The following is a 24,686-nucleotide window of genomic DNA, read 5'->3' as shown; positions in this document are numbered from 1 at the left end:
GTCTAACACTGAAAGCTAATATTGCATTTACCTACCTGCATCAGAGCTCAACTGTTAGCTTCTAGCTTGGTGAAAAGTCCCTGGAAAATATTTCTGCAGGTGAGCTATTTTTTGCATAGATAAACATGCACACAATGGGCCAGATTCAGATAGATCAGCGGATCTTTAGATCCGCGTAATATATCTGATTTAAGATATGCCGCCGCAAGTTTTAGAGGCAAGTGGGTAATTCACAAAACACTTACCTCCAAACTTGCGGCGACGGATCGTAAATCCCCCGGCGGAATTCAAATTCCACAGCTAGGGGGAGTGTAGTATTTAAATCAGGAGCATCCCCGCGCCGATTTAAATGCACATGCGCCGTCTGCGAATTTTTCCGGCGTGCATTGCTCCCAATGACGTCGCTAGGACGTCATTGGTTTCGGCGTGAGCGTAACTAGCGTCCACCGCTTTTGTGAATCGACGTACACAAACGACGTAAAAAAAAAATTGGCGCGGGAACGACGGCCATACTTAACATTGGCTGCGCCTCATAGAAGCAGGGGTAAGTATACGCCGGGAAAACGCTTACGTAAACGACGTAAAGTGACTGCGTCGGGCCCGCGTACGTTCGTGAATTGGCGTATCTCGCTGATTTAGATATCCTCGCCGTAAATCAGCGAGAACGCCCCCAGCGGCCATTTTTAAATTGCAGTTAAGATCCGACGGTGTAACACAGTTACACCTGTCGGATCATAGGCATATCTATGCGTAACTGATTCTATGGGCCAGATTCACGTAGCTCAGCGGATCTATAGATCCGCTCGATCTACGTGAATTAAGATCCGCTCCCGCAAGTTTAGGAGCCAAGTGGCTAATTCACAAACAACTTACCTCCAAACTTGCGACGGCGGATCCTAAATCCCCCGACGGAATTCAAATTCCGCGGCTAGGGGAGTGTACTATTTAAATCAGGCGTGTTCCCGCGCCGATTTAAATGCGCAGGCGCCGTCTGCGAAATTTCCCGGCGTGCATTGCTCCCACTGACGTCGCTAGGATGTCAGTGGTTTAGACGCTTACGTAAACGACGTCCGTCCGTATTCGAGAACGACTTACGCAAACGACGTTAAAAAATTCATATTCGACGCGGGAACACCAGGTATACTTAACATTGGCTACGCCTGATAAAAGAAGGGGTAAGTATACGACGGGTACGCCGCTACGGAAACGTCGTAAGAAGACTGCGTCGGGTCCGCGTACGTTCGTGAATTTGCGTATCTCGCTGATTTACATATTATTTATCGTAAATCAGCGGGAACGCCCCTGGCGCCATTTTTAAATTGAAAAAAAGATCCGACAGTGTAACACAGTGTAACACTGTCAGATCTTAGCCCTATCTATGCGTATCTGATTCTATGAATCAGGCGCATAGATAGGACCAGTGTAAGTCAGAGATACGATGGTGTATCTGTAGATACACCGTCGTATCTCTTTGTGAATCTGGCCCCTTGAATCAGTCGCATAGATACGACCGGCCTAACTCAGAGATACGACGGTGTATCAGGAGATACACCGTCGTATCTCTTTGAGAATCTGGCCCAATGTTTTTTTCCAGTAAATGGGACTAAACTTTGTAAAATAAGTACAGTAGATTTGACAAAAAAAAAACTAATTTATTACTTTTAGTTTGCCATCAGCATATTAAATTAAGCTATTTAAATGAGCAGAACCTTGAATGAGACTTATTAGATCATTAGTCCATAAACCCTGAGGAGGAGTTCTCTCCAAGATAGGACGTTTCCTTTGTCATTTTTCATTTCTACATTGCCCAAATCTCTTATGACAAGGTGTACTTTTGTCAGTTTTAATTTTTGGTTTTGCACTTCACTTTAGCAAACACATTGTACATAAACCTTGATCATCAATGGTGGAGAAGTAGCCATGTCCTATTAGAATTAGGTCTATGAAGGTCTGGGTCATGGAATATTTAGCAGTAGTTAGTTACATTCATCTAGACTGGTTCTGTAATGTTGGAGATGTTGTGTAGCTTCCCCAGGCCATTTCTTCCGTTCTAATGAGGGTCAGGAGGATACCTCAGCATTTATATCCAATCACCATGAAATGTGTCAATGTGTCTTGTTGATGGTGCAAGAACAGGATGAGAGGTATGAAAGTCATGGATCTAGTGTTCTGTTCTCGCTATACGTTTGCCCCTGGCGTGTATGTAGCTCAACATACAACTTAAACCTTGCATCCTAAAATAACCAGACTGTCTGTAACTTTGGATCTTTATTACAATGAACAGGTGGTGGCCATATAAGAATAGGATGTACATGCGCGGTGAAACTAGAAATAAACAGATAAATGAACATATAAGAATTACATTAAAGTGGTAGTAAAGTCATTACTACCACTTTTACCTACAGGTAAGCCTATAAAAAGGCTTACCTGTAGGTATAAAGAATATCTCCTAAACCTGTACGGTTTAGGAGATATTCCCCTCACAATGCGCCACTGATTGCAGCGGCACATGCGCAGCGGGGAGCCTCGGCTAAAGGGCCGGCAGCCACATGCGCGGGAGTGACGAAATCGCTGCTCCAGCCGATCACAGCGCTGGAGCGGCGATACACGGAAGACACGCCGACGCAAGATGACATCTCGCTCGGCGTGGACCAGGTAAGTTCTCTACACCTCGTTCCGAGGTAAGTATTTCGTAATGACTTAGTATGCGGTGCATACTAGCTCATTATGGCTTTTGTCTTTCAGGTGGAAAAAAAAAATCATCACGGGGATACAACCGCTTTAACATAAACAAATGTCCACTAGGTATACAGATAAACAATCTTTAGCATACCAGCGATGCTGCCTTAGAAGGACCAGGATTTTCCTAGGAAACATGTGGTGCAGGCTTAGCTGGCACCATGTGGACTGTCTTAATGAGGAAGATGAAAGAGTTGTAAAAGGAAGTGGAGCTAGTTCCCAGTAATATGACAGGAAATGTGTATTAACCATAGAACACTAACCATCAATAGTCTTTTGTAAAGAGTGGCATCTAGTGGACAATAATGGAATTGCAAGTCCAGAAGATATTATTTTTCCTTGTAAGCAGAAGGCATGACATGGAATAAAACATATATAAAGTATAACTCCAGCCAATTTGTATCTAATTGGATAAAGTAAGGAAAGCTTCAAACCTCTGTCAGGTTTAATGGCTGTCTGTGTCCCGTTAGGAAGGTTCACATTCTCTATTAGTTCCAATGACCACTGTAGCTGGACCTGAAAATAAAGGAAGATCCAACATTTTGAGTTGTCACCAGAGAAGGAATAAAACTCACATTAGGGAGAAATCCCTTATCTTTAGTTTTAAGAAGCACAGCAGAAAGGCAGAGAAAAAATCCCAATGTTGACAGTTGTCATCTGTATAGCTGTCCCTATTGGAGAATTCCCCATTAAAGGGGTTGTAAAGGTAAATGTTTTTTCACCTTAATGCATCCTATGCATTAAGGTGAAAAAACATCCGACGGTATCGCCCCCGAACCCCCTTTTTACTTACCTCACCCCTCGAAAGTCCTGCGCGCGTCCCCATGATCCTCTTCGGTTCCCAGCCTGGCCGGTGATTGGCTAAGCTGGACAGATTGATAGCAGGGCAGCCATTGGCTGGCACTGCTGTCAATCACATCCGATGACGCGGCGCGCCAGGGGGCGGGGCCGAGTGATACAGTGAGCGGATATGGCCGCTTGCTGTATCACAGGAGTGCGCACGCAATTAATCACCACCATGCAAGCTCTCTCGCATGACTGTGGTCAGGACCAGAGACAGCCGCGAGGGACCCCAGAAGACGTGGATCAGGGCCACTCTGTGCAAAACGAACTGCACAGTGGAGGTAAGTATAACATGTTTGTTATTTTAAAGGAAAAAAAAATTCCTTTACTAACCCTTTAAGTTCTGTATGATGGCAACTTCAGAATTTTGATTTCCCTTCTCTTTCTATTGTTGTCCGTGGTCCCACTGGGGATATCTATCTCCATTATTTTCTATGGCGATGACGGTCTTAAAAAACGATATGCATTCACATGATCTAAATGCATGTATAGCATTAAAGCATGTCCATGTACAAACCACCAGCCGGCATAAGGACAAAAATGGAAAGTCAATCCCTTAGTGTCCGTGGATGCAGTGCCATCACAAGACCTGCCCAATGCATACGTGTTTTTACACATAAACTCCCTCAAGAGGAATATGTTTTAATGCTATACCTGCACTTGGATCATGACAGTGCATATGATTTAATTTATTAAAGAAAGCATAGCAGTATTTCAGCAGTTTCTCTTATTCTTTGAGATACATGTACGGGATTCTTGAAACCTTCAGTTATGAGTGGAGCTGTCGTCCTTTGGCTGGATCATTTGAACGCCTTTTGACCTTCCTCGATGGGAGGATCTAAAAAGAGGGTGAGCTGCTTTCCTTTGATTTGTCATTTGTTTGAAAGTTTAAAGACATCACCTTTTTTTAGCCAATTAGACACATAGGTTTTTGGGCGCTGTGTAAAATGAATAGTTTTGAAATACATTTTATAATCCCAAAAATGCTCTTTCCCTCTTGTCTCTCTGATACCTTGGCACAGTTATACAGCCTTTTTCTTAGTTTAAAAACATCTCAAGTTCCCGGCCTTACATAACAAAGAGTTCTGGTCTGCCAGATGCTGCAGGGAAATCACTATGTTCCGACCACCTGCTATGTGTTATTTTTTCTGTCCAGAATGGGTTTAGCATTGTATTTCTTATATTTAAAGGGGTTGTTAAGGGAAAAAAAATGTTTTCATAATAAGCATCCTTTACCTGCAGACATTCCGCTTTTCACTTCCTCATTCTTCGTTTTTGCTCAGAAGTTGCTCTATTTCTTCTCTGTTCTGTTCACTTCCTGCTTGTCTGATTGTAACTAACCACCGTGAAGGGAGGCTTTACTGCGGTGTCAGTAACGTGCTCGCCCCCTCCTGGGAACTACATCTGTGCGGCAGGACGCTCTCTATGTGTTAGAGACTTCAAGGAGGTGTGAATTACTGGGCGTGCCGCAATACATACTGAGAAATGTAGTTCTTACATGAACGAGCGATGCAAACCAGAAAGTGAATGAGAGAACAGAAACTAGAACGCCGGAGGTGATATAGATGAAGGAATTTAATTGGTATTTACTCGTTTTTTAACAGAATCATTACACTATTCTGTCTGTCTACCTTGCAGACATTCATTTTAGGCAAAAAACTTTTTTCCTTTACAACTCCTTTAACCACTTAATCACCGCCCTATAGACGAAAGACGTCTACAAGGCGGTTCCTTAACTCTGGGAGGACGTCCATGGACGTCCTCCCAGAATCGCTCCTGCGCGCCCCCTGGGGCGCGCACACAGGAATGTCCATGACCTCCGGACCTGGCGCATCACGGATCACAGTAAATCGCCACTGATGGCGGCGGTTTACCACGTGATCGCTCCGTCCAATGACGGAGCGATCACTTGTAAACAAACCGGCGCCATGTGATGACGCCGGTTCCTCCCTCCCCTCTCTCTACCAAACGGTACAGTGTGAGAGGAGAGGGGAGAGAGCGGATGCAGCACGAGTGCTGTGGGCTGGATCTGTGACAAATGCAGTCACAGATCCAGCCATCCATCCCTGCTCAGCCATCCCTGCCCCATACTAACAATACTCTGCTCCATACCCATACTGTGCAATACTCTGCAATACCCCACAATACTCTGCAATACCCCACACTACTCTGCAATACTCTGCAATACCCCACAATACTCTGCAATACCCCACAATACCCTGTAACGTCGCCTATGGAGATTTTTAAGTAGCGAAGTTTGGCGCCATTCCACAAGCGTGTGCAATTTTGAAGGGTGACATGTTGGGTATCTATTTACTCGGCGTAACTTCATCTTTCACATTATGCAAAAGAATGAAGAAAAAATACAAAATTTGCTAAATTTTATAACAGAAACAAAGAAAAATTCATTTTTTTTACAGAATTTTCAGTCTTTTTTCTCTTATAGCGCAAAAAATAAAAAAACCAACGGTGATTAAATACCACCAAAAGAAATCTCTATTTGTGTGAAAAAAGGACGAAAATTTCATTTGGGTACAATGTTGTATGACTAAGTACCGGTAATTGTCATTCAAATTGTGAGAGCACCGAAATCTGAAAATTGGTCTGGTTATTAAGTGGGTTTACGTGCCTGGTGGTCAAGTGGTTAACTAAGTCGAAGGATGGAGTAGTTTTATGCTATATTTCTAGCTATCCATTTTCAAGCCATAGTGCTGTCTAAAGATTATAGCCAGTAACACAACTTATAGAAACTGGAGTCTCAGCAGACCAAAATCTAATTCTTCCGCAAAGTCATTCATCTCATCCATTTTTTTGTGTCTGCAAACATCACATGACACAAAAGAACATCCTCAGTTTGTGTTCCGCTGTTCCTGGTACATAAAGTCCTTATCACTGACATCTACACCTGCATGCGGTCCGGGTAATGTCCCTGAAATCATTAATCAAAACTAAGTACAGTAGTTGCTCTTTTCAAGGAGCTATGGCTGATTTGTTCAAAATGACATTGGGAACCTTAATATAAAAGGGAAATAAAGGTAGGAATATGAAATGGGACAATGTTGATAGCATCTTACTAAACAAATATGTAATTACACAATGGTCGGGTTCAGAGAATCTGAACAAGGGTCAACAGTTTGCGATCTCTAAATCAAAGGCAAAGAATGGATTGTACAGTAGTATACTGCTATTTAACCACTTCAATTTAGGAGTGTGACAAACTACATCTAAAGTGTTTTATAGCCCCTACATACTTAGTGAGGTCACTGGCCTCAAGTCATACATAGAGATTAAACAAATCCTCCTACATAGGATGTACCTGTTTATCTGCAGTTCTCTCTTATCCACAGCCTGCTAAAACACACAGATCAAATTCAAAAGCTATGTCTCAGCTCCAGCAGGCAGGGGCAGGAATGTGACATCACACACTGCACAGCATAGGGAGCTGAGTGTAATCTGAGACCTTAATGGAGGAAATTGAAACACACCCCTCTACACAGTCTCATAGGGAATCATGCATAGCTGAGGTTGTCAATAACAGGCTGTGTGCTGGAGCTCCCCTTCCTCATCCCCTCTGGATCTCTTGGAGTCAGCAAGCATAATCTGTCTGAACTGACTAATGCAGATAGCAGAGGAAGGAGACAGCAGACAGAAATCACACTAATGGCGCGTACACATGAACGGATTTTCCGGTGGAAAAAAAATGGATGTTTAAAACAGGGTCTCTGTCTCAGCTTGGCTGTGCTGTGGGCTCATTCTGTTGTTGCTGGGGTGATGTTCCACCCCATGACGATAGGTGGCAGCAGTGGAGTCGAGACTTGGGTGCTTTTTACCAGCAGCCAATCAGGAGGGAGTTTCCTCGCTGGGCACACTAGGAGAGGGTATTTATGGGACAGACGCCATTGAGTCTGGGTCTTCTCTTCCAGTGTGGCACCCACCGTTAGGGTGACCACATCACTGCGCCCCAGCGTTATGGCCTACCTGGCCGGGGCGTGCATGCCACGCGGTGTTCCTGGTGTTGGTCCAGAACATTTGAGCAGCATCAGTTTATGGTTTTTACCCGGCTGGGTAATAAAGAGCACAGCAAAAGACACCTGTTGCGGACATTCCTTTACTTCTGCTATATGCACGTGTCCTTTTCAAAAACCTTAGAGTAATCAGTTTATCACAGTTACTGAAGTCACCTTTTATATATTTGTACACTGTAAAACCTGAGGCATGCCTTTTGTCACTGAACTGGTTAATGTATGACCCCTGTCTGTAGTCTAAGAACTGACATTTTTTGTGCAGGAACTATATATACCACAATCCCTGGGTCTCTCAGTCTAGTCTTCTGTAGGTGAGAGCTTAACAGTAATTAGGTCAGACACAGACAAAGGCAGGTAGAACAATGAAGGGAAGGAGATGTGTTTCATAATTTTAGCACTCCCACATTTGTGATACAACACAGAGAAATTACAAGGCATTGAACTGACACTGTGTGACCTGGTTCTATAGAGCATAGGGACAAATCCATTCCTTCATTTCTAAGTAGTGTGGTCAGACAAGTCACCCCCCCCCCCCCCCTTCAACAATGCTGCTAGGAAGATAACAGATCAGTAATTGACAGCTCTGATCTCTGGCTCCATGGGCTCCCTGGAGACAAGCACTGACATTCACAAACACAGTGCTGCGGTGCTGTGTGAGCTTTCAATTTTTAAAATAGACAATCAGTAAGGTCGCCAGGTCGGGTAATGTTCTACACGGTCCCAGCTTGACATTGCTGATTGTTCATTCATAAATTGTTAAAGCTGACACAGTAGTGTGTAATCCAGCTATGTTTACATTGCTGGCACTCTAAAAAAAAAACTCTAATTTTAAAAGCTCCCCCACCTCCATGTGCATATGCAAATGTACATAAATGCAGATATTGGGTGCTCCTACGTACAAAAAATGACAATTGTCCCACACAAATGATATATTGCTGCATACGCCAGAGAAGAGAGTGCAATAGTTCTTGGATGATTATTCCCAGTTAACGCTAAGTTGATGACCTGTGAGGGCTTTTAAGGCAATTTCAGGTACCCAAGTTTATTGCCATTTCACAGGCACATGTCATGTTAAGGCTTAACAAGTTGGGTATTTGTTTTCTCAAAGCAACCTCATCTTTGACCAATGGTGGGGATGGGTGAGCAGCCCCCCCCCCTCCCGAGCCATACCACCACATGCCCTCAACATGAGGGGGTGCATTCTTTTTTAATATTTAATAAAGGAATTTCAAAAACCGTGTTTTTATCTCTTTTTGACACTTTTCTGGTGAATTGATAGGAACTCATTTACATGGGGAATTGTTAAAGGGGGCTTCCAGATTCCAATAAGCCCCCTGCCCGCAGACCCCCACAACTAAAGCACAGGGTTGTGGGGAAGAGGCCCCTGCCCCCATCAACATGGGGACAAGGTGCTTTGGGGTGGTGGGCTGAGCCTCTCCCGCCCCAAAGCACCCCAGCATGTTGAGTGCATGTGGCCTGGTATGGTCCAGGAGAAGGGCACTCGTCATATCCCCCACTCCTTTCCTTGCCTGCTGGGATGTATGTTCAGAGAAGGGTCCGATTTGGATATTGGGGGGGTCCCGCCAAGCTCCCCCGCAAATTAGGGTATTCGCTGAACAAGGGAACAGGCGATGTTTGGAACAAACTTTTGTGCGGCCCCAATCGTTCGCCCAACACTATTGATCGCTCAAGCGTGGGGGGAGAAGATGCTGTGGGGACTGGTCCAGAAACACAAAGAAGTGGAGGATTGAGTAAGTAAATCTGTTTTAACCACTTACTTTAACCACTTACAGACTGCCCGACGCAGGAATACGTCGGCTGTTTGAAGAGGAATACTTTTGTTATGGTAGCAGTTAGCTACCATAACCCTGGTATCCGCTTCTTCAGCGAGTGGTCCGCTACAAGATAAAAGTGGTCTCTGCGGCGGATATGCTGCAAGATCACTTTTATCAATGGAGGGAGAGGGCCCCCCACCGCTCTCCGGTGCCCTCCGCCACTTACCGGAGCCTGCAGCGGCAGAGGCGATCGGATCCTATCCCTGCCTGTGTATGGAGATGAGTGAGGGGAAGATATTTTTTTTCTAACACTGTACACACTGTATTTGCGCAGAAGTCTTACAAGCGCACTTTTTTTGGGAAAAAAATACACTTTTTGTGAAAGATAATATTACGCCGAGTAAATTGATACCCAACATGTCACGCTTTAAAAATTGCGCCCGCTCGTGGAATGGCGACAATGGAAATCGTGGAAAATCTCCCAAATGGTACACAGATGGCAAAAAATAAACTGATAGGGGTTATGACTAGTGTTGCTCACGAATATTCGCATTGCGAATATTCGACTCGAATATAGCATATTCGAGAAATCGCGCTATATTTCGAATTTCGCGGTGAATATTCGCAATTCCGAATATTCGCATTTTTTCAATTTGATTTTTAAAACAGATCACATCCTATCGACGTCTAAAAGCATTGCTGGTATGATTAGAGACCCTGGGCCGAGTAGCTAAGCTGAGGCGATCCTATTATGTTGCCAAATTGAAAAAAAAAAATTGCGATTTTTCGCTATTGCGAATGCGAAAATGATTGCGAATTTTCGATAACTGTGGTAGGAGAACTCTGATTGTCTCTGATGCAAAAGGGGGGGGCTTTGTGTATGTGTATGTTATGAATATTTGTATGTTTGATATTATTATTTTTTGTAAGAAGGAAAAAATTGCGCATACCTTAAAAAAGGGGAGAATACAGCAGCAACTCAAAAATGTTATACAACATAAATTAATACAAGACAGAAAATGGAGTCGCTCTACAAGAATAAAAAATATGTCTAGTGACAAGACATGTGGGCAAATTATAAAATAAGCAAGCGCAAATAACTTGTGAAATACACAGTGAAACAAATATATAAAGAAATATAGTCCCAATAATAGAAAAATAATCTTTCATAAAAATGTCTTTGATATGTGAAGTGAAAAAAAGTCCAAAGCATGCAGCATGAACGTGTTCAATCTTTAAGGTGTTTGATTGACAAACGGCTGTGACAGATGGATAGAGTAAAGAATCACCACCAATGCAAAACACTTTTTATTTTCTATTGTAAAATATCAAGAATATTCTGAGCCAATCAGAGTGCTCCTTCCGCATTTGCCGAATATTCGCAATTATTTTGTATTGTAAAATATCAAGAATATTCTGAGCCAATCAGAGTGCTCCTTCTGCATTTGCCGAATATTCGCAATTATTTTGTATTGTAAAATATCAAGAATATTCTGAGCCAATCAGAGTGCTCCTTCCGCATTTGCCGAATATTCGCAATTATTTTGTATTGTAAAATATCACGAATATTCTGAGCCAATCAGAGTGCTCCTACAGCATTTCTCGAAATTGCGCAATAAATATCGCATTCGCATGTTGCGATATTTCGATAAAATATCACGAATATTCTGAGCCAATCAGAGCGCTCCTCCAGCATTTCTCGAAATTGCGCAATAAATATCGCATTCGCATGTTGCGATATTTCGATAAAATATCACGAATATTCTGAGCCAATCAGAGTGCTCCTACCGCAGTTATCAAAAAATCGCAATTATTTTCGCATTCGCAATAGCGAAAAATCGCAATCATTTACTTTCGATAAAATATCACGAATATTCGAATTTAGCGAATATATCTCGAATATTCGAATATATATTCGAGATATATCGCGAAATCGAATATGGCATATTCTGCTCAACACTAGTTATGACCCTCCCTCACTCTATCCAGAATACAAATAAAACTTTTGCTAATAGTTTAATATTTGCAGGCACAGCCCCACTGCAAGGGATAGTTTTTAATGATTCATAAATTAGGGCAGGGATGCCCAACCTTTTGAAGAGCGAGGGCCACTTAAGTGACTTGGTAACCGGTCATGGGCCACAATGAGTGGAGCGGGCGGATGACAGGTCTGTGTCCACTCTGCATATGGAGACCAGACACAGACACATCCCACCAGGGGCGGACTGGCCCAGGTGGAAAAGTGGAGATTTCCCCCCGGGCCGCTTACATTAGCTTTTAAAAAGGCCGCGGCGCTGGCTGTCTGTAAATTTATTTTTATTTTTTCACTATAAGTCGGCCACGGCGGCTGCCGATTGGCTGGCTGCTGCACTGCATCGTGGGAGTTGTAGTTTGTAGTTCGGCCACCGCGGCCGCCGATTGGCTGGCTGTCTGCTGCACAGACTGTGCTGCATTGTGGGAGTTGTAGTTTGGCCGCGCTGAAGTTAAGGAAGTTATCAGCACAGCAAACTACAACTCCCACCTCCCAGGAGTCTCAGAGGCAACCAGGCAGGCAGGTCATGTGACATGACCTGACTCATGTGGCACGTCAGGGGAGGGACATGGTACGAGCCTGCTGGGGCTGGCTGCAGGGAGACATGATGACAGAGAGACATGACAGAGAGAGACTGAGACTGAAAGGCTGCAAGGCTGCAAAGGTAAGATGTGATGACCTGCCTCTGTAAAAACATTATTACTGTATAGTCTGTATCCCCTTCAGTAGTATGCATCGCATAGGAGCTGGGCACTGGTGAGGCTGCACTAATGGGCACTTTCTGCACTGGTGAGGCTGCATTAAAGTGGAGATTCACCCTTTAAAACATTTTTTGACATCACACAAAGTCGCGCCATCCTACCGACAGAATGCCAGTGTTTTTTTTTTTTTCTCAGCACATACCTCTTGATCCTTAATTTTCACCTCACGGCGATCCCGCGGGAGTGGGCGTTCCCAAGCACTGCCTGTGATTGACATGCTTCCGAACGGCGCATACTGCGCGTCACAGGTTGCCGAAAAAACCCGAACGTCGGTGCGGCTCTATACGGCGCCTGCGCACCGATGTTCGGGTTCTGTCGGCAACCTGTGACGCGCAGTATGCGCCGTTCGGAAGCCTGTCAATCACAGGCAGTGCTTGGGAACGCCCACTCCCGCGGGATTGCCGTGAGGTGAAAATCGGGATTAAGAGGTATGTGCTGAGAAAAAAAAAAAACACCGGCATTCTGTCGGTAGGATGGCGCGACTTTGTGTGATGTCAAAAAATGTTTTAAAGGGTGAACCTCCACTTTAAGTGCACTAATCAGGCTGCGTTGATAGGCACTGGTGAGGCTGCATTGATGAGCACTGATCAGGCTGCACTGATGCCTGGGCACTTTCTGCACTGGTGAGGCTGCACTGATGGGCACTCTCTACACTGGTGAGGCTGCACTCATGGGCACTGTCTGCACTGGTGAGGCTGTATGGATGGGTACTGTCTGCACTGGTGAGGTGGCAGTGATCAGGCTGCACTGGTGAGGCGGCACTGATCAGGCTGCAGTTGTGAGGCTGCACTGATGAGGCTGCATTGATGGGCACTGACCAAGCCATTTTTTGCGATACGGCACTGCATCACTTTAACTGACAATTGATGTTTGATGTTGTACCGAAACAAAATTTACGTCCTTTTTTCCCCACAAATTGCGATCTCTTTTGGTGGTATTTGGTCACAGTTTTTATTTTTTGCGGTATAAACAAAAAAGAGAAATTTTGAAAATAAACAACCAATATTTTTAACTTTTTGCTATAATAAATATCCCCCCCAAAAAATATATTTCTTCATCAGTCTAGGCCAAGATATATATATTTTTGGTAAAAAAAAAAAAAACGCAATTATCGTGTATTGATTGGTTTGCGCAAAAGTTATAGCATCTACAAAATAGGGAATAGATTTGAAATTTTAATTATTTTAATTTTTTTCTAGTAATGCCAGTGATCAGCGATTTTTTTTTTTTTTTTTTTTGCAGGACTGCGACATTGGGGTGGACAGATTGGACACTTTTTTGAGACCAGTGAACATTATACAGCGATCAGAGCTAAATATACCCACTGATTTTTGTATAAATGTCACTGGCAGGGAAGAGGTTAACACTAGGGGGCGATCAAGGGTTTAAGTGTTCATAGGGTCGCTGGTGGATATCGCAGCTGCTGGCCACGCGCATCAGCTCCACGCCGTGGGCGCTGGGGAACCAACCTGCTGCCGTATAACGACGGCGGCTGATCGGCAAGGTGTTAATGGGCCACTTGACTGGACTTGCCCCCCAGGCCTAAGGCTGCCAGCCCTCCCCTGCATCCCACTCTACTCTATAGGCCCTTCGATCCGATCCACCAAGGCAGAAGGGGATGGATCCTCTTCTGTTTGTTTTTTTAGCGGATCGGATTGGAGGTAGGCGCTGCACCTGCTGATCAGTATGAAAGCAGCCGAGTAACCGCTGCAGAACAGATATGCCCATATTTGGTATCACTCCGCCTGTGACAGGAGGCGGTGCTATACCGCTTGCTTTCTCTACCGCGGGCTTCATTCACAACACTGATGCTCTGGGATGACGGATCAGCGATCTGCGATCTGGGCTTGCCAACCAGCCATCCCAGATCAGAAGGTCACGGGCCACATCAGAGGGTTCCGCTGGGCCACATGTGGCCCCCGGGCCACTGGTTGGGCACCCCTGAATTAGGGCATTAACTAATCATTAGGGATAAAATGTGTATTTTAGGATGAGGACACAAATTGAAAAACATGTTTCTGAGAATAAAGTGGTAAAGGAATCATAGCAACCTCAGGAGGAACCACAATATCCTGGTTAAAAAAAGGCTAGAGAATATATGCACATTACAGTTACATTATATATGTTTATGTCTATAGCCATATACAAAAATAGACTTCAGTAAAACAGTACTAAGATCAATAGGAGACAAGTGTACATTCATTAGAAATATTGGATGGTGAAATAGCAGAAGATGTGTCTGGGGCATTACAGACTTTGTGGCTCTTCTAATAGGCTGGTTGTATGACAGGTTCGCTTTAGGCAAGAACCAGGGCTTTTTTTCAGTAGGAACGCAGGGGAACGCAGTTCCGGCACCTCCAGAACTGAATGTGTGCAAGGGGTACTTGGGTGTGCTGAAGGGTCTGCTGATGCTGGCTTCTGGGGGATCTATTGTAGCTGGGGGGGTCTAATTTAGCATGGGGAGGGGTCTATTGTTGCTGAGGAAGTCTGTTGTTACTGGTGGGAGATCTATTATTGGTGGGGGTGGGTCTTATGTTTCCGGTGGGGGGGGGGCGGGGGGTTAGCTGTTGCTGGGAGAGATCTACTGTTGAGGGAGGGGTCTATAGTTGCTGGCTTCTGGAGGGTCTCTTGATGCTGGCTGTGGGGATATATGTTGTTGCTGCCGGGGGTTGATAGTTGCTGGGGAGTCTATTTTTACTGACGGACTATTTTTGCTGGGGGATATTTTGCTGCTGGTGGTCCATTATTGTTGTAGGTAAATCTATTGCTGCTCAAGGTTCTATGCAAAAGATCTATTTTACTGTTTTTCTTGTTATTATTAGCAAAGTCCATACAAATTACTTGGCACCAAAAAATGATACTTGGTTCTGTATTCTCTATAAAGGGCAGTACTGGAAGGTTGGCAGGGGGTGGAGCCAAGGAACGGTCCTCGGAGGTGGGTAGGGGGAGGAGAAATGGGGTGACTCAGAAAGGGGGAGTTCCTGCACCTATACTCTGAGAAAAAAAGCCCTGGCAAGAACTAAATAAAAATAAACACAGATGTAAATTTCAAACCGCAAAGAAAGATCCCTGTCCATCACAGTTTCTGTTTTCTCTGAGTTTTATGCCTTGATGCTGAAATTTAAGCATTAAAAATTCAAATCCTCTTTTTGAAAAGAAAACACACAACAAATGTTTGAGATTTATGACATGCAATTATGAAGTTCTGAGCATAGTATCTAGTTGGTATTTCTTATTTGTACCAATTTTAACATTTTGTGGATGCAAATTATATGAATCCTTTCACTGTAAATGCAAAACTTTAGCACATGTAAGTACTGCGAGAAGTGACAACACTGAGGGCTTCAAAGCTTTCATTCTGGGTGAGTTTAATTGTCTATAATTGTGTTTTCAGGAAAGCTGATTATGCTGCTATTAGTCTTGGTAGTTACTGCAAACAGAAAATATGAAATTTAATAGAAAAAATACAATATATCTGTAAACAGAATTTTTTACACAGCACTTCTTGGAATACCAAGCTGACTACTTGCCAACTGTCCCTGATTTGCCAGGACAGTCCTGCTTTTACACAGCTGTTTTGCAACTGCTACATCCCGGGTTGATTTTCAGTGAGAGGCATCAACATCCCTAATGCTGGGTACCCTGTGGCCTCCGTCTCTTGGATGGTTCCCTGCATCTCTTCCCTATTTAAAATTAGCTGCTGTCAGTTTTTGTCCCCACTGTTAAAGGGGTTGTAAAGGTTCGTTTTTTTTCACCTTAACCACTTCCATACCAGGTACTTACGCAGCTTCCCGCCCAAGCCAATTTTCAGCTTTCAGCACTGTCGCACTTTGAATGGCAATTGCGCGGTCATGCTACACTGTACCCAAACAAAATTGGCGTCCCTTTTTCCCCACAAATAGAGCTTTCTTTTGGTGGTATTTGATCACCTCTGCGATTTTTTTTTTTTTGCGCAACAACTAAAAAAAGGCTGAAAATTTGGAAAAAAAATTACGTTTTTATTTTTTTCTGTTAATTTTTTTGTAAATAAGTTTTCTCTTTCAATTACGGGCACTGATATGGCGGCACTAATGGGCACCGATGAGATGGCACTGATGGACATCGATGAGGTAGTACTGACGGGCACAGATGAGGTGGCACTGATTGGCGGCGCTGGTATGCGACACTGATGGGCACACATAGGCGGCACTGATGGGCACACATAGGCGGCACTGATGGGCACACGTAGGCGGCACTGATGGGCACACGTAGGCGGCACTGATGGGCACACATAGGCGGCACTGATGGGCACTTATGGGTGGCACAGATGGGCACTGCTAGGTGGGCACTGGGCATGAATGGGCACTGTGGGGTGGCACTGATGGACACTGGGGTGGCGCTGATGGACACTGGGGTGGCGCTGATGGACACTGGGGTGGCGCTGATGGACACTGGGGTGGCAGCACTGATTGTTGCCAGTCAGTGCCCATTTGTGGGCACTGACTGGCATCTTTTTTCTTTATGGTTTTTTTTTTTTTTTTTTTTAGACTTTTTTTTTTTTTTTGGCTTTTTTTTTTTTTTTGCCCACCCTGGTGCTCCAGGGTGGGCATCCCTGGTGGTCCAGTGTGGCGATCCGAGGGGGGGCTGCGCTGATAAACAATCAGCGCTAACCCCCCCTGTCAGGAGAGCCGCAGATCGGCTATCCTCTACTCGCGTCTGTCAGACGCGAGTGAGGAAGAGCCATCGGCGGCTCTTCCTGTTTACATCGTGATCAGCCGTGGTTGGACACGGCTGATCACGTGGTAAAGAGTCTCCGCCGGAGGCTCTTTACCGAGATCGGAGATGCAGGGTGTCAGACTGACACCCCGCATCACCGATCGCCGCGATGCGCGCCCCCACGGGCGCGCGCGGCATGAAATCCTGCAGGACGTTCTAGAACGTCCTGTCAGGATTTCATAACCACTTCCCGGACGTAAATCGGCCATAGGCCGGGCGGGAAGTGGTTAATGCATCCTATGCCGGCTGTATTACGGGAGCGCACCTGCAAGAACTAACCCCCAGTAGTTCTTGCGGGGAGGAGCCAAGACAGCTGCCGAGGGACACCAGAAGACGTAGAAGCTGGCCCATTTTAAATGAATGCTCTGCCCCTAATTAAAGTACAGTCTCCGCCTACAATGACTTTCTGAACACAGCAAGAATTATTTATTTATTTTTAATATTGATAACTATGCTACCTGTGTACCCAAAACATTTACTATAGGGGGGCATGACAGTACCATGCTATGTGTTCTGTACATGTAGAGAGATCCCATCCACATAGACCTTTGTAATAGAAACTTTCCAGGCACTTCCTTCCAATGAGCCAGATCGCTACAAAGGTGCTGCCTGCAGAACTTTTCGGAACATCCTGCAAGCGCACCGCTGCCGTGTGAAAAGTCACACTTGAATGAATGGGAGGCGGTTTTCAGGCACTTAGCAGAGGCTAATTCCAGCTCTAAAGAGCATTAAAACCGCTCCAGTGTGAAAGGGGTCTTAAATGAATGTAAAGCTTGATTTTTATTTTTGTAATGACAAACATGTCATACTTACCTGCTTACCTGATCCTTCTCTTCTCAGGTCCCTTGCTGGTGCTTCTGGCTCCTCCCCCCGTGAGTGCTCCCATAGGAAGCTACTTTTCATGGGGTTACTCATTCTTTTCAGACACAAAGCCCGCCTCTGCCCCACCTCTTACTCTCTGCTTACAGGTTTTGATTGACAGCTGTGAGAGTCGGGAGAGCCAGGAGAGGGTAGAAGAGCTGCTGCAAAGAATGCATTAAAGGGTCACTAAAGGAAAAAAAAATTTTGCTGAAATGACTGTTTACAGGGTATAGAGACATAAAAGTTAACTTATTCCTTTTAAAAATGATTACAAATAGATACAAATCAATCATAAAATTGTGCCTGCAGGTTAGTTTCACTTTTAAACTGGTTTCATGTTCCTGTGAACTGGAGAGACACACAGAACAAAAACAAACAAATCCAGGGTAGTGTTTTGTTTTTAAAATTAATCTGATTGGTTCTGTTAAGTTTTAGACACACAGTAATGACAGCTTAGATCAACGTGAAAAGCTCCCAGTACTGTGGTTATAAGGAAACAGACAACCAGGAAGTGTGGAGATCAGAGAGGAATTACAGCAAAAACGAACACTGAGGACATGAAACCAGTACTGCAGTAAGGTAAAGGAAGCTATTTAGCTAAAAAAAAAAAAATTCCTTTAGTGATCCTTTAAGTTAAAAAAAAACGTTTACCTTTAGAACCACTTTAATATTCTCCTTTCCCTCTGCCTGCTTCTTGGTGTTTTGCTCTCTTGCTAAGTTACAGCTTCTGGCAGTAACTTCATGTTCAACGCTCCACTGGTTGTGTTGAATGCTTGAATATGCTGTAGTTATATCTGCCGACCTTGTGTAGTTACAGTGTACTGTAGGGCATAGGAGTTGCAGATGGATGAATAATGCACAGCATGTTGTGTGTCGGATATGAAGATTTTGCCATAGATTGCAGCTCTTTTTTCACAGACTAGTTATTGGACAAAGTTTTTTGGAATCAACACAGTCACTTTAAGCAGAACCTTGGTATCTTTTCTTTATTCTACCTTATTTGACATACAAAAATGTTCTCTCTCTGCATTCACAAACACATACTGTATTGTATATATGATTATAGATGAAAAATAAAAGTATTGGAATATGTACAATACATATTCCAATAGGATCTAAATGCCAAGAGGCGGAGGCGGGCTTACAGGTCTTGAGACTGTTGTGATTGGTTGTCCCTGGGCCTGAGGTCAAATGATAAGAAGCTCCTGATTGCAAGTATGCATCAGATAGTGCCCATGACATCTTAGTTAGTGTGTTGGGAGCACAGGTTTTCTCAGAACAGAAAAGCTGTTCCCAATGGACACATACATGCTGCCACTAGGCATTAAAGCCCACCCATCCCTTTCTGTTGAAAAAAAAAAAAAAGAAAGAAAGAAAAATCCCACCTATTCAGTGGCCACATATACACTATATTGTCAAAAGTATTGGGACACCTGCCTTTACACGCACATGAACTTTAATGGTATCCCAGTCTTGGTCTGTAGGGTTCAATATTGAGTTGGCCCACCCGTTGCAGCTATAACAGCTTCAACTCTTCTGGGAAGGCTGTCCACAAGGTTTAGGAGTGTGTCTATGGAAACTGACCATTCTTCCAGAAGTGCATTTGTGAGGTCAGGTAATGATGTTGAACGAGAAGGTCTGGCTCGCAGTCTCCACTCTAATTCATCCCAAAGGTGTTCTATTGGGTTGAGGTCAGGACTGGTGCACAATCATGTTGGAAGGAAGGGGCCATCCCCAAACTGTTCTTACAAAGTTGGGAGCATGAAATTGTCCAAAATGTCTTTGTATGCTGATGCCCTAAAAGTCCCCTTCACTTGAACTAAGCCCAACCCCTGAAAAACAACCCCACACCACCATCCCCCCTCCACCAAATGGTTTGGACCAGTGCACAAATCAAGGTCCATAAAGACATGGATGAGCGAGTTTGGGATGTAGGAACTTGACTGGTCTGCACTGAGTCCTGAACTCACCTGATAGAACACCTTTGGGATGTATTAGAGCGGAGACTGTGAGCCAGGCTTTACTCGTACACATCAGTGCCTGATCTCACAAATGTGCTTCTGGAAGAATGGTCAAACATTCCCATACACACTCCTAAACCTTGTGGACAGCCTTCCCAGAAGAGCTGAAGCTGTTATAGCTGCAAATGATGGGCTATGATCCAGTTGAAGTGGATCAGGCCCTTGTATGTGCTGATGGGAAAAAAGGGATGCGTTTTTGTTACCTAGAGAAGCTAAACAGAATGAACCTTTCAAGTTTGACTGCATATTCTACTCAGCATATGCAGTAAAGAGGATTTGTAGGTATTACGGAATGATAGGGTCTTGGGGCCTCATCTGCCTGAGCTGCCTGCGGTTGTCTATAGAGGAGTCCCCCCCCCCCCCAAGACTACAGGTAGCACCTAATGTAAAAGAGCCTCCCAAAAAGATTTAATTCTTTCAAAATGTGGGTGGTTTCTTTTCTTGTAGAAAATGTCCAATTTGTAAGATCAATGCCCAGAGGAGTAGAAGGGTTGACTCTTTTGAGTCTAATTCTACCCATAAACATTTCCCCATTAAGCCTTTTATAACTTGAAGAATGTGGTTTATCTCATTCAGTGTCCATGTGGCTTGGAGTATATTGGCCATACTATTCTTAAACTCCAGGTCAGGCTAAATGAACATGTGGCAAATATAAAAAAGTGTTTCCCTAAACACATTTACCAGCAAATGGAGAGGTAGTAATGTGATTAGGAAGGTGTCAAAAGTGGATATATAAAGCTAAGACATACACTCCTTTTGGCATGACTATAGAGTGGGATGTCAATGCTTTCATTAATAGTGCTTTAGTCTATAGACTATTGACAGTAACCATTTAATTTTATTAGTTTTGTTTTTATCATTTTAATATAACTTGTGTTTCATGTATTGAATTAATTTGACATTGCAAAATTCTTTCCAACCACAGGGTGGCGATGTTTCCTGGCATAATTGCTTTTAGAATAATATATTTATTGATTTATGTTTAGATGATTTACAATGTGTATTCATTAATGATTTTCTCATATTGGCGATTCAATATGTGAGTTAATATTTTTCTATTTTACCTTTTATGCTTTTGGCTACGGTGGTGTATTTATGATGTTTGTTCCTAAGTGGAACGCAATGTTTGAGGATTATTAAGCTTTCCCATTGTGCCTTTAGTTCCGGTATTTGGAACACAATTGTAGCCACTGCCTATACCTGTCCTGCCTATATATAGAGTCAGAACGCACGTCTAACCACACCCCTGATACGTAATTTGATTATGAAACATGTAGGGAGGCGCTGGAGATGTAATTTGATTATGAAACGCGTAGGGTGGAGCTGAAGATGTGTGACGCACGTGTATGCCGGGATGCAGCAGCCATTTTGCTGGTTGGGAATGCTGTTTTTAAACTGAGACAAGCGTGTTTTAACTGCTGTTATGTGAGTATTACTTTTTATCTCACATATGAATTGGATTGATGTTCTGCAATGTGAGGAGTGTCTCTTTTGTCCCTGGTTGATCCTTGGAGGATAAGATTGGATTATCTGTTAAGCAGGGCTCAAGTCCTGCGGGAACGCGTGGGAACGGCGTCCCTGCACTTTTTTCACAGCAGGAACGCAGTTCCGTTTTCAGGACTAGAGCAGCCGAGCCGCCTGAGCCAATCCTTCACTAAGCGGCGATGCCGAACTCGAGTCACTGTCAGGGGCAGGCGAACCTTAGTAATCCTTTATGTTACTGGCCACTTCCTGTATATGGATTCATCGGGTAGTGTGCGGGTATTCTGTCACGTCCTCGATGCCGCAATGTCTCCTGGGAGCTTTTGTCATTGTTCCCAGGAGAAATTGCGGAGGTCTGCCGTGAGTTATCGCGGTATTTAGAAAGAACTTGCTTAAAACATGCAGTTTAGTAATTATGCATATGAGCGTATCTTTTTTTTTTTATTTTTTTTTTTTTTCGTGGGGGAGTGGATCTTGGGAGGGAGTTCCCACACTTTTTTCCCCAGGACTTGACCCCTGCTGCTAAGCTACACAAAGATTGATGCTATACTTACAGTAACTGCTGCCCAATGCATTATTGACCTTTGTAATAAGAGACTAAGGCCCCATACACACGATAGAATCCATCCGCTGAAAAATCCCAGCGAATGGGTTTCAGCGGATAGATCCTATGGTGTGTACACTCCAGCGGATCTGTTTCTGCGGATATTTATTCCCTGGGATGGATTTCCAGCGGATAAATATTTGATGACATGCTATCAAATCTATCCGCTGGAATCCATCCCAACGGATGGATCCGCTGGTCTGTACAGACTCACCGGATCCATCCGTCCGAAGGGATCCCCCGCATGCGTCGTAATGATTCGACGCATGCGTGGAATTCCTTATATGACAGCGTCGCGCACGTCGCCGCGTCATAATCGCGGCGACGGCGCGACACGTCATCGCCAGAGGATTTCAGCACGGATTTCGATTCGATGGTGAGTACACTCCATCGGATGGAAATCCGCGGAAATCCTCGAGAGGATTTATCCGTGGAAACGGTCCGCTGGACCGTATCCGCCGATAAATCCTCCTGTGTGTATGGGGCCTAAGAGGAGGGTAAGAGGCAGTGTGATTGGGTGCCGGTGGTGGATTCCTCACATGTGTGCTTTTTAGCTGCACTTTACTTCAGAAGCCATTTTCAGGATATTTCCTGTGGACTTTCTTTCTCCACGGACTATCATGTCACTTAATTTATGTTTAAGTGCTGCACCCTTTTATTCACGTTGTTAACCTTTCATTAATATTTACAAATTTTTACCAAACGCAGCAGATACAAATTATTTGATTAATAGTGTATATGTGCATGGCCAGCGGGAACACGTTAATGCAATAATTGCAATAAACGTTCCACCCGGAGTTTTAAAACAGTAATTTTTTCCACTGGAATAAATTGCACCATGCATTTTAGTTTTTTTTACTTCCTCTGGATCAGCTGTGGGTATAGGGTTCTGTATATGGAGGCTTTTAATGTATTTATTCCATTTATGTATTTTTTTTCTATAGGTTGAACTAGATGGACTTGTGTCTGCTATTCAACCTGACTAACTATGTAACAGCAGGCTTTCCCCTGTTCTGCACATCTCGGTTTGGAAACATATTTTCGACTTCTTTATGTTTATGCCAGCGTGACACCGTAAAATATGCAAACACAGATTGAAAATTGGTGAAGCAGTGAGATATAAAGTATATTTACCAATGACATCTGCCAGCCACCACTGGTAGGGCAGATTGATAATTAGGCAGACAGCATATGGAACAATTTGTACCAGTTCATTATTCCAGCCCATATACCGCCACGATTGAGTTTGTTGAAGCAAAGCCAACTGTTTTCTCTCTTTTCATCTGGCTAATTTACTGACATATATGTATTTTTAGCAACTGTATACAATAGCATCGCTAAATCCTTGGTTATATTTCAGTTTTGAAGAATTGCTGTTTTAACTTTTGTCATGGAATGACTGTTTTGATCTGCAGAGAATGAACACTTCAGAAGACTTCCAAAGGCAATCCAGTTATTATCATTTTGTTATTATTTCCCCCATTAGATTTATTTATGCATGGCTGAGCATTAGCAAGAGTTATCGGTAGGCTAATGCCGGCATGTGTAAGACTCCTTTGGATACTTTGGTGGGTTTAAATTGCAATTAAAAAGGAAGCCAGACTTTACAGATTAATATAGTACATAACATTAATCTTCTTAAACCAATAATGGGGAAATAATTAAAATGCATGAATAGGTATCATCTTTTGTAGTTGATCTAAGTATTTATTTGTGTCTGTGTTATATATTCTAAGATGTTCTTGCTTTCAAAAAACAATGTGAATTTATGTGTATAGCTAACTTAGCATGATGAACAATGTGGTGCTAAAAAGAGTATCTAAATGTAGGAAGAAAAACATTAAAGTGGTTGTAAAATCTCGTTGTTTTTTTAATTATTATTATTAAAAATAACAAACATGTTATACTTGCCTGTTCTGTTGCAGTGGATTTGCACAGAGCAGCCCCAATCCTCCTCTTCTCAGGTCCCTGTTCTGTGATCCTGGCTCCTCCCTCCTAAAGAATGCTCCCACAGAAAGCTTACAAAGAAACACCCGCATGAAGCGCTACACCATAGGGACGGTAAACCACAGTATTGTCAGTGGTTTAAGAAGTTTCACTAAAACACAAACCCGTGCAGCTGTCAACCACTAAGGAGACATGGGCAAAGAGCAAAAGAACAAAAACATACAGCGCACAAGGGTTAAGTGAATGTCACTTTATAGTCTGTAATGTGTGGAAAAACATATAAGCATGAAAAATTTTAAAAATTGAAATAGCCACTAATAGCACACAGGGAAATAGAACATTAAATTTTTTTTTTAAAAATACTGATAAAAATAGTCCGCATAACATAAGCAGCAGTTCACGTGGAGATGGTAGAGTGAAAACACATACACTTCGGGAGAGATGTTTGGAGTGAATCCAAGTAGTGTGCATACACTTGTATGCGGAGGTAATACAATACCTCAACAAAAGCAGCCGCTTCTACGTCTCAATGCAGGGAGATGGAATCCGTTGGTGGGATGATAACAGCCACACTGGGAGCAGATGTAGAAGTTATTTCCATGCAGAGAGGATACTGCCGTTTAAAGACCACTAGCTCAGGGGCTGATGGAAAAGATACCTTCCTCGCAAACAGAGATCTCCAGCGGCAGGGGAAGTCCTGGAGGGGAGCCACCTAGCCGGTTCAGTGACGCAGCCGCGTCACACGGGAGCGAGGAGAGGGGGACGGTAGCCTGATGGAGTCACACAGAAAGAAGGAGGTGTCCGGACACCTTCGATCCAGCGTCAGGTGACTCAAGGCACC

The sequence above is a fragment of the Rana temporaria genome, chromosome 2 (genome assembly GCF_905171775.1).
Source record: "Rana temporaria chromosome 2, aRanTem1.1, whole genome shotgun sequence".
Lineage (NCBI taxonomy): Eukaryota > Metazoa > Chordata > Amphibia > Anura > Ranidae > Rana > Rana temporaria.
Note: the sequence above shows the minus strand (reverse complement) of the source record.